The sequence below is a fragment of the Monodon monoceros genome, unplaced genomic scaffold, assembly GCF_005190385.1.
Source record: "Monodon monoceros isolate NGI ecotype Baffin Bay Population unplaced genomic scaffold, NGI_Narwhal_1 Super_Scaffold_19, whole genome shotgun sequence".
NCBI lineage: Eukaryota > Metazoa > Chordata > Mammalia > Artiodactyla > Monodontidae > Monodon > Monodon monoceros.
In genome coordinates this window covers 85,141,860-85,157,079 of record NW_021703775.1, presented here as the reverse complement: position 1 = coordinate 85,157,079, position 15,220 = coordinate 85,141,860, and the positions used below count along the sequence as shown (strand labels likewise).

General features: G+C 36.0%; 1 pseudogene; it reads left to right on the top strand.

The window, feature by feature from the left end:
- Nucleotides 1–8,099: 8,099 nt before the first annotated feature.
- Nucleotides 8,100–9,254, top strand: LOC114900824 (annotated as a pseudogene).
- Nucleotides 9,255–15,220: the final 5,966 nt, after the last annotated feature.

Below are 15,220 nucleotides of genomic sequence, written 5' to 3'. Positions count from 1 at the left end.
CTGAGTTTTTATAGAGTAAAGGCAAATCACTCATTGTAGCCAATGGTATGACACATCACCCCAAGGTTTCTCAACCTTGGCACTGTTGACTTATTGGGTGGGTTAACTCTTTCTGGGGGCGGGGGGATCCTGTGCATTGTGACATGTTTAACAGCATCCCTAGCCTTTACCCACTAGAGGCCTATAGCATCCCACCTCCTAATTATAACAAAAAATATATCTGCATAATTTCCAAAAGTTCCATGCGATTTTGAGAACCACTGGTCTACAATGATGTTCGTTGTATATAGAAGGTGGACAATAAATGTTAGTTAACCTAAATAACAGAGGAATGAAGGATTAAGCTAAATCTTGATCTTTCATGCCCTTTATTCAGTTTTTAATAATTCACAAAAAAAGGTGGGTTTTTCTCCACTTAAATTATCAAGAGAAGTAGAACTTGGCAAAATAAGGAAAAGTATCACTAAATTTAGTCAGTATTCTTTCAAAATTATATAGCGAACATATGAACAATAATATTGAATCTCTAGATTCTAATTTAGTTCTTTGCCCAAAATTTAGATTGACATTCTATGAGGGAAGCTGGCACATGTAGATTGAGTCTAGTCCCTGCCACTTCATAGGCATGTCACCTTGGACAAGTTGCTTCATCGTTTTAAGCTTCAGTTTCCTTAACAATTAAAAAGTCAGAGGATAAATGTGTACCACTGGGAAATGAGGTTTCTCCTTGAGAGTCAACATCTGTTTATAGCAAAGAAGCACAATAATGTGTGGATAAACTGGACAGTGCTCTTTGTGAAGTAGTTATATTCCTACAATATCCAATTAGGCAGTAATTCTAATTTCAGAGTTTTTTTTTTCAATATGTAATTCATTAGGATATTTATGCTATTCCTGTGGATTAGCCAGGTCATGCATTTGTCTTGTATAGATTAGGAAATTGAGACTTAGAGGGACACAGAAAGAAAAAGTAACTTGCTCAAGGTGACAGAAAAGAGATCCCCAAGTTATATCTATTGACTTGTATCATGTGAGACCAACCAAGACAGAATTGTAGTATCAGAGAAATCACTATTTTAATGATTTAAAAGCCAAAAATGCACCAAAGGGTTCCAATACAAGCATGGTGTACTTAAAAGAATCTCTATCTTCCCTTGGCTTTCTAATCATAAGACCACTGGTGTATAATCACAAAAGCTCTAAAGGGAGCTTGCCTGTGAAATTTCCAAGCTGAAACTTCGATGTATCACCCGCGCCATATGAACGGATTCATAAAGATTCCTTTAGGTGTAACCTCCTCTAAGAAGCTGTCCTTGCCTTGCTCAGCACATGGTAGCTGTCCTTATTCTTTGCTGCAATGGGATCGTTTAGGTGTATGTGTTTGGTGGTTGGAGTGTGGTGCACAGACGGTAACGGGAGTGAGAAGAATACTCCAGGGAGTGATACTTCATATCTAACGAATGGGCTTAATCATCGGCTCTGCTGTGCCTGTGGAAAGGTGGTCATTGTGTGTGTCTCAAATTCCTGAAATTAACAAATGCCTATAAGAGGTCTACATTTTTAAGAATGTAATTCCACTGAGAAATACAAACAAAATATGTGTCCATTGGTTGCCAGTCCAAATGACTTAGTCAAGGAGTGGCAGATAAAGGAGAAATAGCTTTAAGTTAAGACGTTAAGTGTCTTGAGGAGGGGTCTCTGCCCCTCCATCTGTGTTTCCTCTCTGAGTAAAGAGCAGCAATTCCACTCGCTTGCAAATCCGCCCACTTGCTCAACTACTTAAAATATATCAGTAGCTACCTAAATAACTGTGCCAAATGATTTATCATACTCCCTAAGGTTGTTTTACGTTCTGGTTCAAGCTAATTTTGCCACCTTCAACTTTCACCACCTCCTCTACCCAGAACCTGAAACTTTCAGCTATTCCAATATTTTCAGTCTTCAAACTTGCCGCCTAAACTCAAATGTGAGGATTTGTCATGGCACCTCTTCCTGGAATCATCCCTGCAACCCCTGACTGGTCACCGCTCCACCTGTGGTGCTCAACACAGATGACATTTCCCCATGAAGTGTTCCCCAGGCCAGCAGGATGGGCTGTATGGTTTCCCTTTATCCCCACCACATACAATATTCACTCTTGTTTTGATGCTCCTTACTCTGTTATAACTTTCTGCCTGTCTCCCCGCTACTCCCATTTTAGAATAAAGACTATACGCCTGGAAAATAGTAAGTGCTCGATCGATATTTGTTGAGCGATAGAAGAAATGAACTCTTCCTCCTTGTCTGTCTAGTACCTCTTTTAAAACCTGGCACCAAATGGTCAATAAATATAATAGTGAATACGTAAACAAAATAAGATTCGGGATTTAAATTTCTGCTAGCAAAAGATTAGTCTTCTGCTTCTGAACCCCACAGTATTTTACATATGTACACATTGGTGTCTGTGTGTGTGTAATTATATGGAGCTTAATTCTGAGAGCAAATGGAATGTGCTTTATATTTTTAATATCCCTAGATATTTATCACCATGACAGGACCATAGCCTGATAAATGGGATGGATAAGTTTAGACAAAGGGCTAAATTTTATTTGGGTTCTTCAAATGTGTTCATAAGATATACACTAAGAAGAATAAATTAGCAAACATCTACTAACTCAGAAGCCAATGTCTAATTTACTATCCAATTCCAGTGGGAAGACTCATTTTAGACTGGGCAAATGACAGGGTGGGAGGAAAGGAAATTATAGTTTTGAGGAAGGCTTGATCATTCTAACTGAGATGCCTCTAACTGGAACCAATTATTTTACTGAATGAGGACAAATTCAGGACCTCCTGTGCTTGTTTTTGGTGAGTTTTTTCTAATAGACTATAAAGTTTCACTGTTACAAAAAGAACAATTCTATATCTCTGTATTTCTTTATGATATAATGTTGAACTTTGTCAAGTAATATTTCTGCATGATTAATATGATCATGTGTTTTTACTTCTTTAGATTCTTCTTATGGTGGATTACAATGACTGATTAAAAAGCTGAAGTGGCTTTGAGTTCTCAGGATAAACCACAGCTGGTCATGGTAATCATTTTATATATTACTGAAATTGTTTTGCTAATATTGCTTTGAAGATTTGTTCATTTGGGATATTGGTTTTCCTTTCTTGTACTATCTTTGGTCTTTGTGTGAGAGTGATCCTGGTATGATTGAATATAAAATGTTTGAGGTTGTTTTTTCATCTCTTCTTACATTTTGGAATAGATTGTATAGAATTGGCATTATTTCTTCTTTAAATATCTGGTAGAATTTACCAGTGAAACCATCTGGGCCTAGAGATTGTGTGTGTGTGTGTGCACACATGCGCTTGCATTTAGAAGTGGAGGGAAGTGGTACATTTAACTACAATTAAATATATCTAGTAGTTAGAGGACTATCCAGATTATCTAATTATTCCTAGGTAACTTTTGGTAATCTGTCTTTTTTGAAGAATTGGTCCATTTCTTCTAAGTTGTCCAATTAACCTTCATAGAACTTTTCGTAGTCTTCTTTATTATACTTTTATGTATTATACCTTTAATATACATTGTAGTGATTTTTGAAATATTTCTTATATCGGTAATGCTTTTACTATTTTTTTCTCTTTTCTTAGTTACTCTTGCTAGTTTTGTCAACCTCATTGGTCTTTTCAAGGAATCAGCTTTTGGTTTGATTGTCTTTATTGTTTTCTGCTTTGATATTTATTATTTTCTTTCTTCTATATTATTTACATTTATCTTGCTTATGTTTTTTTTTTTCTAATTCTCTGAGGTAGAAGAATAGATGATGGATTTGGGTCCTTTCTTCTCTTCCTATATGAGCATATTATGCTTTGAAATTTCCTTTAAGTACTGCTCAGCTCCATCTCATAAATTATCTGTTGTATTTTCATTTAAATACATGTGCTCAGTTTAAAATATTTAAGAAAAATATTGTTTTTGGAGCTTTGTCTTTTACCCATTGATTTTGTAGAATTCTGTTGTTTGATTTTTAAATATTTGGAGATTTTTGGGGGGTTACATTTCTACAATATTGTTGATTTATATTTTAATTCCATAGTAATTAGCAAAACATACTCTGTAAGGCTTCAGTTCTTTGAAATTTGTTTAGTTTGATTTATAATGATGAATATGGTCCTTCTCGATGAATGTTTCACTGAGTTTGAGAAGAGTTTGTACTCTGCTGCTGGTGAGTATAGGGTGTTCTAAAATGTCAATTAAATCCAGTTGGTTGATAGTGGCATTCAGTTCTTCTGTAGCCCTGCTGATTTTCTGTCTACCTGCTTCTTCATTTACTGAAGAAAAGAGTATTGAAGTCTCTAAATAAAACTGCATATACAGACAACAAAGAATTGTATCACTGTGTCCATGCAGTTTGGGCCTCTATTATTCTTTGGCTCGGTGCATAAAACTTTGCATTATTATTTCTTCTTGGAGAATTGACCCTTTATCATTGTGCAATGTATTAATTTATCCATGATAATTTAAAATTTTTTGAGTCTACTTTGCCCATTATTAATATAACCACTTTAGATTTCTTTTATTTTGTTTATGAATGATATATCTTTGTCTATCTGTTGACTTGCAGTCTTGCTTATCAATATATTTGAAGTGAGCTTCTTATAGATAGAAAGTAGTTGATCATATTTTAAAAATATATTTTTATATAACCTGCCTTTTAATTATTGTGGTGTGTGACTTACTTATAATATATGACTGATACATTTGATTTAGGTCTACCATTCAAATCGTTATTTTTATTTTTCTTCTTCTTTTTTCATTTCTCTGTTTCCCCATCCTTCTTTACATTATTTTAGCATTTAAAATTAATTTCATTTTAATTCATCTAATGTGATATTTTTCATTATTTCTCTTTGTATTGTTTTTTAGTGTTTTATCTTGTGATTATAATTTACATACTTTTCACAGTCTACTTAGAATCCATATTTTACCACCACTTTAAATACAGTGTAGAAACCTTGCCACCGTATAGATTCCTTTACCCTACATAACACATATGAAATATTTTTGTGTCATGTAAATTAATCTACATACACTGACAATCATATCAGACAATAATATTTTTATTTGCTTTCAAATACCAAACCTTTTGAAGAACTCAGTGGAAGAATAATACATTATATTTCCCCAGATAGTTACTACATTTGCTGTTTTTCCTTCCTTCCTGCTGTCATAACTTTCTAACCATATCACTTCCCTGACCAAGAATCACCTTTAGCAATACTTAAGAATGATCTACTCTCAATTATTTTTTTTAGTGTTTCTTTATTAAGAATGTCTTTATCTCGTATTAATTCCTGGAGAATATATTTGCTAGATATAGAATTTTGGAATTATAGTTCTTTTCTTTCAACACTTTAAATATACTGTTCCACTTCAGTTTTGCCTTCCAAGGTTTGTGATGAGAAATCTGCAACCACCAAAATTACTGTCCTTCTAGCAAATAATGAATCCATTTTCTTGCTTTTTTATTAACTTCAGTTTAAAGCAATTTGATTGGACTTCTTTTGATTTTACCTGCTTGAATTCAATGAACATCAAACATCTGTATGTTTTTGTCTTTCACCAAATTTGGGAGATTTTCTGTCATTATTTCTTCAACAAAATTGTTTTATACTGCCCTCTTTCCCCTCTCCTGGAACCCTGATGATGTTAATGTTATCTTTTTTGCTCTTATCTTACAGGTTTCTGAGACTCTGTTTATTATTTCTGAAAGTATATTTCTAGTAGTTTTTCTTTCCTTTTACATATTCTATCAGTTTTGTCTAGTTTTATTTTATTTTATTTATTTTTTTGCGGTACATGGGCCTCTCACTGTTGTGGCCTCTCCCGTTGCGGAGCACAGGCTCCGGACTCACAGGCTCAGTGGCCATGGCTCACGGGCCTAGCCGCTCTGCGGCATGTAGGATCTTCCCAGACTGGGGCATGAACCCACATCCCTGCATCGGCAGGCGGACTCTCAACCACTGCGCCACCAGGGAAGCCCTATTATCATGTTTTATAGTTCCAAATTTTTCAATTGGTTCTTCCTGATATCTTCTTAAATAGTTTTTGGCAATATTTTCTAAATTAATGTTGTTTTAACCGTGTTCCAGTAGCTCTTTTAGCACTTTTATAATAGCCAGTTTAAGGTCCTTGCTGTATCATTGCAACATCTGTGTCATCTCATCATTGGGATCTGTCAATTGATTGTCTTTCTTTTATCTTTTTTTAACCAGTTGAGGTATTTGTGGTTCTTTCTATGATGAGTACCTTTAGATTGCATCCTGTGCATTATGAGACTATGAGACTTGTATAGTGCTGGTATTTTTGATTCAGTAGGCAACTGACTGGCTTAGTTTCAGGGTCCAAAGTTGTGTTCAGTTTTAAAAGCCTTTTTGGTGCCATTCAGATCTTTCCATGGGTGCATCTCCCAGGGTTCATGTGAGATCTGGAAGAATATCTACCCATAGCTCGTTCCTCAGGGTCTTTGGTCTGCTAATGAGGAACAGATTCCTGCATGTGTCATTTAGAGATGAGCCCCCATGATCATATATGATGTTATAGGGTCACTGCCCTATCTCCCTGGTTCCTTCTCATTTCCTGCCCCCCCCCGCTTTGCTCCTTCAGCTATTGATTTAGACTTTACTTATCCTGCTCTACCACACTTCTTCCAACGGCACCCACTTTTGGTGCCAAACAGTGGAAACACAGAGACAGAAAAGAAGCAGCAAGTTTACCCCACTCCCTTGAACCACATCTCCTCCCATTGTGGTGAAGGGCTGTCCTTCTGAGTTTCACTTACTCACCTCCTCCCCACCCCTGGACAGCTGTCCCAGGCAAAGAGCCACTTTCCCACCCCTCACATCCATGCTCTCTTTCTCCATCAATTTCCACTTCTGGATTTCTAGGCGCCTTGATTCCCAGCTGGAAAATGCAAAAAGAGAAGCAAAACTTTCAACTCACTGCCAGCTCAGTGTGGCATTCTTCTTCAAGTCACTTGCTACTGTTCACTTTATCGAGTCCTCAGATAGCTGTTTCAGGGATTTGTTCCCAGTTCACAGGTGCATTCAATGGAAAAGACCAAGTGAAATGTGCCTACTTCTTTTCCGGAACCAGAACTCTAAATATCACTTCTGAGATATATTTTATACTTAGTGAATACTAAGTATGTTTATCCTGGGTCAAGCACAAGTCTAGCAAGGAAGAGCAACTGTGCTATTAGTCTGTAAAGATTTCCTGTAGCTATGAAGTCAAAAGCATTGACCAGAAGGTTTTTATTCAGACTGACATGCTACAGGGCATAGTCCACCGGTTTTATTCTTCTGTCACTGGAAAGAGGGAAATTAAATAAGTCTACTTATTTAGATGCTCACAAAGGTAGTAACTAATAGAAACATTCAAGTAATATCCTTAGTTTTTACTTAGTGTCAGTTCTTTCATTTTCACATTGTTATATTTATTCAGACTGTGATATTTTATTACCTCTTTATGTAAAGTCATACATGAGTAACATCTTGAGGATCTTGGCTCCATGTAAACATTTCCATTTCCTAGAGAATCTACTCTTTTCCTTCAGTCATAAAGTAGGAACAGCATAACTGTGCACATGATCATTTTTTTTCTTGGTCTCCAGGAAATATGATGCCAAAGTTAATACTAACTTAAAATACATAATATGTCCTATGATTTTAGTATTTACATCCTCCATTTATAGGAATTGGTCTGATTAAATTTCCATTTTTCTATATTGATAGATTAAAATTTTATATTCACATCTTTTACAAAATTTACAGAATCTACCTAGAAAATTATAGATAAAAAATAAAGCTGTCGATTTTGTGAAGAGGCGAAGGCTGAGCAGTTGCGGCTGCGTTGCGGACCTCAAGCAGCAGTCGGCTTCTCCGCGTAGGTCTCAGGAGTAGGAGATTCAGAATCGAATCTCTTCTCCCTCCCCCCCCCGGTTACAAATCACTTTAAATATATAAATTAGTGGAACTTGCTTGAGTGAGATTTCTTTGATCTTCAGCTACATTTTTCAGCTTTGTGAGGCACCTTACCATCAAAGACAATGGCCAGCAATGTTACCAACAATGTTACCATCCTTGCTCCATGAACTCTCTTGTATTCATTGGGAATCTCAATACTCTTGTGGTCAAGAAATCTGATGTGGAGGCAATCTTCTCGAAATATGGCAAAATCGTGGGTTGCTCTGTTCATAAGGGTGTTGCCTTCGTTCAGTATGTTAATGAGAGAAATGCCTGGGCTGCTGTGGCAGGAGAGGATGGCAGAATGATTGCTGGCCAGGTTTTAGATATTAATCTGGCCACAGAGCCAAAAGTGAACCGAGGAAACTCAGGTGTGAAACGATCTGCAGTGGAGATATATGGATGAGTACCAGAACACCCTTCTCCGTCCCCTCTACTCAGCTCCTCTTTTGACTTGGACTCTATGACTTTCAACGGGATTATTATTACAGGATGTACTGTTACCCAGCACGTGTTCCTCCTCCTCCTCCTATTGCTCGGGCTGTAGTGCCCTCAAAAGGCCAGCGTGTATCAAGAAGCACCTCACGATGGGGAAAAAGTGGCTTCAATTCTAAGAGTGGACAGCGGGGATCTTCTTCTAAGTCTGGAAAGTTGAAAGGAGATGACCTTCAGACCATTAAGAAGGAATTGACCCAGATAAAACAAAAAGTGGATTCTCTACTGGAAAGCCTGGAAAAAATCAAAAAGGAACAGAGCAAACAAGGAGTAGAGATGAAGAATGATAAGTCAGAAGAGGAGCAGAGCAGCAGCTCCCTGAAGAAAGATGAGACTAATGTGAAGATGGAGTCTGAGGGGGTGCAGATGACTCTGCTGAGGAGGGGGACCTACTGGATGATGATGATAATGAAGATGGGGGGATGACCAGCTGGAGTTGATCAAGGCTGATGAAAAAGAGGCTGAGGAAGGAGAGGATGACAGAGACAGCGCCAATGGCGAGGATGACTCTTTTTTTTTTTTTGCGGTATGCAAGCCTCTCACTGTTGTGGCCTCTCCCATTGCGGAGCACAGGCTCCGGACGTGCAAGCTCAGCGGCCATGGCTCATGGGCCTAGCCGCTCTGTGACATGTGGGATCTTCCCAGACCGGGGCATGAACCCGTGTCCCCTGCATTGTCAGGTGGACTCCCAACCACTGCGCCACCAGGGAAGCCTGAGGATGACTCTTAAGCACATAGTGGGGTTTAGAAACCTTGTCCTATTATTTCTTTACCTAGGCACTTGTCTAAGATCAAAATTTTCACCAGATCCTCTTCCCTAGTATCTTCAGCACATGCTCACTGTTGTCCCCATCCTTGTCCTTCCCATGTTCATTAATTCACACTTGCCCTGTGCCTAGTCCCATTTTCACTTCCTTTGATGCTCCTAGTAGTTATGTTAAGTCTTACCCTGTAATTTTTGCTTTTAATTTTGATACTTCTTTATGACTTAACAATAAAAAGGTTGTATGTATGAGTTCAGTAGCTGCTTCCCTAACTACAAAGGCAGTCTCATTAGTTGAGTAGCACCTGAGAGCAGCTTTGAATTAGAGGTATGCAGGTTATACCCCACATAAGAGTGCTGTGTGGGACTGTTCAACACAAATGTAGCAATGTATTTTTGTGAATGAGAGTTGGCATGTCAAATGGATCCTCTAGAAAAATAATTAGTATAATAGTATTAAGATTTGTTTTCTAAAGTTGATACTGTGGGTTATTTTTGTGAATAGCCTGATGTTTGGGACCTTTTTTCCTCAAAATAAACAAGTCCTTATTAAACCAGAAATTTGGAGAAAAAATAAACACCCTGGTTTTTTATTATTGTAGTTAAAACAAATAAATAAATAAATAAAGCTGTCAAGAAACTTGCATCCTATTGTCCAATTTTTCCAGGCATCTATACAATGAGGAAAAAGGAATCGATCAATTGCAGACATCACTTTACCTTCACCCAGGATGCCCTTTCTCATGAAAGTTTCAATTCAACACTTTATCTATATTTTCATTCAGCCTCAAATTTCGCTTGTGCATATTTAACATCTAAATCCATTATACTTTTTATCAGACTACTTATATATTTAAAAGCTGAAATGTAAAGTTCTTACAACTCAGACAGTTTTGAATTGCTTGTAAATTCCACTTGAAGATATATATATATATATATATATATATATATATATATACACAGTTTGGGAAAAACCATAAAAAATCCAAAGTTTCCCCTAATTAGTTCCATAGAGAATCACTACAACACACAAAAGCATAGAATTTTAATCTCTCAGATGCCATTTAACAGTATCCTAATAAAGTGTTACGTATTTTCAATACTGTTTTAAAGAGAACACAGATGAATTATTTGGTTACAATCAAGAGACTGACACAAGGACAATGTTTAAATAAACATTGTATCAAAAAGAGGTGTGCTAATAGAAAGTGGTTACCCTACCCCTATATGATTATGTTTACTTTTCCTCTCTTTGGAAATTTACAAAATTTGTGTTTGACAGCTTTTTAAATTTTTCACTGAATAGAAATTTGAATTTCTAATTACAAAAATTGAACTGAAATGAACTCTCCCATGTGCTGTGTAATGTTGCATATTCACCTTTTATTTTAAAAAGCAAAGTCCAGGTTCAGTGGCCTGCAGTGGGAGTTTGATAATCAGTTCCTTACCCTTTAAATCAATTCTCAGGCCATGTCTCTGATTGCAGGCAAAAACAGTCAATCTGTGTGAATTCCAGCTTCTATTTCTCCCCTACCCTAAATATCGAGGTCATTTGCTAGAAAATAGGAAGGGAATTGGGAATGTGGATGTGTGTAGTACGTGTGGTGGGGCAGGAGCTGGAGTTGGCTAAAATTGCATAGATGATCGTCCTGAAGCTATAGACTTCCTTAGTCAGTGGAGATGGCTATCTAAATTGATTACTGGTTTCCATGACAGCCAATCTAGATAATTTGAGGCTTCCACAGCATGGATTTTAAGGGTCGAATTATTTAAAAAATTACCCAGTTTTCTCTTCCACAGTTATCACCTCAGATATTAGTTGTTATAATGTAGAGATTACTTCTTTATGAAAAAAATATTGAAAATGCATTCCCACAGAAGTATTAACATGTCAAATTTTAGGCACACGTATTCCTGAAGAATTTTTTTTTCTGTTCCACACCTGCATAGAATTGAATTTTAAAGTGATTGCTTTGTAGTTGATGCCTTTTACAAAGGTAGACAATGTTTCTTATTTGTAAAGAGAATCAAGCAAAGTCCACAGAAATATTGAAATGGAAGATCTTTCTGATAATTTTGGCATTTCCTGATACATCCCAATGGCCACTGTTATCCTCTTGCATGACATGAAACTAGCTTGCTTCTAACTTAACTCCTGTGAACTGTGATTCGCTTTTCTAAATAGCAATGTAATTCCACATTTAATAGAATGTTTGGTGGTCATGTGAGCCTGATAATGGTAAATATTATCACTATTTTTAGATTCTGTATTCAGAACATACAGGGCATATATTCTGTAAAATGATTTTTTAGGAGGCTATTTGAGGAAAATATTGTGCCTTAAAGGTGTGTTTTCCCAGGAGCTCTATACAATTTAATTCAATTTTGTTAAACAATGACTCATAAGTTTCAGGGGATATCTGGAACTGTGGGAAGAGTAGGCTGACCATCAATGCATATGTACATGTGACCTCATGACCTTCAGGGGGCAGCCCATCCACATGCACGTATTTGTTCTGAGGAACTGGATGTTGGGCAAAAAGGACACATGGATTTGAACATAGTTCTCTGTGTGTCACTCTGACTGTCTCCAATTCCTGACCTCTAGGTTTATGCCTGAATACTAGAGCAAAAAACTGTCAACAAGAGGTTATATTGTGCACACTAACATACTATAAGTCATATAGACAGAAAGCTAACAAAAGAAAAGAAAATTGTAAAAAAGATCCAAAAAGAGGAAAAAGGAAACAAAGAATAGAAATTTAAAAAATAGGAATATAGCATAATTTAAATCTAACTACAACAACCATTACATGAATGTAATGGGACTAAATACTTCAATTAAAAGTCAGAAATCATCAGTTTGGATAATAAAGCAAGACTTGACTTCATGCTGCTTACAAGAATTGTACTATATTATAATTATATAGGTTAAATGAAATTGGATGGGAAAAAATATAACACACTAACAGTATTCAAAACAAAAGCTGGAGGGACAATGTTAATATTGTCAATTTCAGATCAAATAATTTTTCAGAGGTATAGAAGTCATTTCATAATGACAAGTGTGTCAATTCATCAAGAGAAAATAATATCCTTAAACATTTGTGAACTTAATTACAGAGCTTCAAAATACATGAAGCAAAAACCAATGCAACTGCAAGAAGAAATAGACAACTCCAAATTTATAGCAGGAGATTTCAGCACCCCTCTTAACTACTGATGTAACAGTTAGTCAAAAAATTGATAAAGAATAATGAATGACTCAACTCCATCAAATAATTTGACCTGATTTATAGAACATTCCATTCAATAATAGCAAAGCATATATTCTTTTCATGTGTATGTGAGACATTTATTAAGATAGATTATTTCCTGGGCTGTTAAGAAATTAAGAAAACTTAATTCATACAAAAGTATATTCACTGAATACATTTGATTGTCAGAATTCAGTAACAATATGATACCTTGTTATCCCCCAAATTTGGAAAACAACACTGTTAAATGACTCCACGGGTCAACAAAGAAATCAAAGAGAATATTATAAAGATTGTAAATTGAATGAAATTGAAAACATATCACATCAACATTTGTGGCATGTTGATAAAGCAATATTTAGAGAGATATTTATAACACTAAATGACTATTTTAGAATATAAGAAATATATCAATCCAATAAGCATACATTGGACTTCAAGAAACTAGGAAAAAAGGTCAAAGCAAATCAAAACCAAGCAGAATAAAGAAAATAATAAGGATCACAGGAGAAATCAATAACTTTTCAAACAGAAAAAATAGCAAAACTCAATGAAAAAAATTGGTTCATTGAGAAGATCAATATTACCGAAAAATCTCTAGCAAGACTGACCAGAAAAAAAGAGAAGGAAGACACAAATTATCAATAGCAGGAAGTGGAGAGATGACATCAATGTACATCTTATGGACAATTAAAGGATAATTAAAAGGATATTCTGAACAAAATTTTAACAATCAATATGATAACTTGAAAGGAATAGACACATTTCTTAAAAACATGAGCTGCTAAAATTCACTCAAGAAAAATAGAAAACCTGAATACTTTATAGTTAATAAAGAAGTTGAATTGAATTTTTACTTAAAAAGTCTCCTATGAAGAAAACTACATGCTCACATGCCATCACTGTTAGTTCTACCGAACAGTTAAGGAAGAAATAATACCAACCTACACAAATATTTCTAACAAATGGAAGAAGTGAAGATGCTTCCCAATGCATTTTTAAGGCCAGCTTTAATCAAATACCAAAGTGGCAAAGAGAAGGACAAGAAAGAAAAACCAAATGAAACAATGGACCATCTATGTTACAAACATAGATGCAATAATTCTAAAACAAATTTTAGAAAATTCAACAATATATAAATCCAACAATATATAAAATGACACTGCATCATTACCAAGTGAGATTTATCCCAGGAATGCACAGTTGATTTATCATTCATAAATCAATGAATATAATTAACTTCCAATCAATATTGCACTGGAGGTTGTATGTAGCAAGGGCAACAAGGCAAGAAAAAGAAAAGGGATATAGATTGAAAGGAGAGAAGTAAAACTCTTCATTTGCAGATGGCCTAATTGATTATTTAAAAAATAAACAGCTCAAGAATGCTAGAAGTAGGGCTTTGAAGCTACAGTAACATATAACAAAATGACCTCAATTTTGCTTAGTTTTTAAAGAGTTTAAAAGAAATCAAAGTAGAGCTGTCTCCAACACATATAGAGCTTGATAGTCTTCACTCTTTTCAGTACAACAAGAAAAGAAGCTGAAAAAAATGAAAATCCATTAAATTTTTGGACCTGGCAACTAAACAGTGTTGCTTGCCATCTGCCTCTACAAGGGTTGAGTCACTAGCCACTGCAATCTCTGACCTTTAACATACCCTGAAAGGAGTTCAGGGCTGAGGTCAGAAATGAGGCATCTGTGCTCTGGGAAAAACTGGCAGAACAGGTCTTCAGATAGTTAGATATTTTCAGATTTTATGAGCCCAATTTCTTGCATCTTCTCATATCTAGAAAAGCACTAAAGTCATTAATGGAGACATCTATTCCTTGTAGCAACTTTCTACTGAGACATGTGCTTCATTGCATGCACCACCTTCACCAAAATCACATATATACTGACTTCCCCTATTACCTCTTTGGAGCTATTCCTCAGAACTATCTGAGATGCTGTCTCCTGGGCTATAGTCCTCATTTTGCCTCGTATAAAACTTAACACACATCTCTCACATTGTGCTTTTTTTTTGTTCAGTCAACAGGTCTATCAGGGAAATGGGGTCACAGGGCAAACAGTTACCTTGAAATTTGGACAGACATGTGAATATAGAGAATCTCATCAGAGACTATTTTATCAGGAGCAGGAATTGCTAAAGCCATGAACTGGTAGAAACACTTCACTTTAATTTTGAGGAATTGCTGGAGGCTGAGTGTGGTCTCACTTTAGAGTGAAAACTCCTGGGAGTCCAGTCATAGGAGGACACTCACATTTTCATGAGTTTTATTTCCAGAAACCCCACCAGGTTCTCATGGTTAAGACTTAAGAAAAATCCTCTCTTGCTTCTGTCAGGGGAAGGAGAAAAGAAAATATTTTAAAATACTCTTAGAGCATTATCAATAACAAAGGCATACCCTCCAAGGGAAAAGATATTACCAGATCCTTACCAACTAGGTGCAAGGGCAATTATCCAATCTAGCTCCCTCTAGCCTTCCTGTCTCACCAAAGGGAAGGATAAAAATGTTAAGAAAAACTTCTGAAGATCTCAGCACAGGGACATAAGCCCACCAACAGACTTAGATGTAATCATAAGATTATAGAATTCATCTACCCCCTCACTCTCATACCTTAACATCACATCAACAAGGTTTCAATAAAACAGCAGTGAATTATAGCAGAATTTGCTGCAAGACAT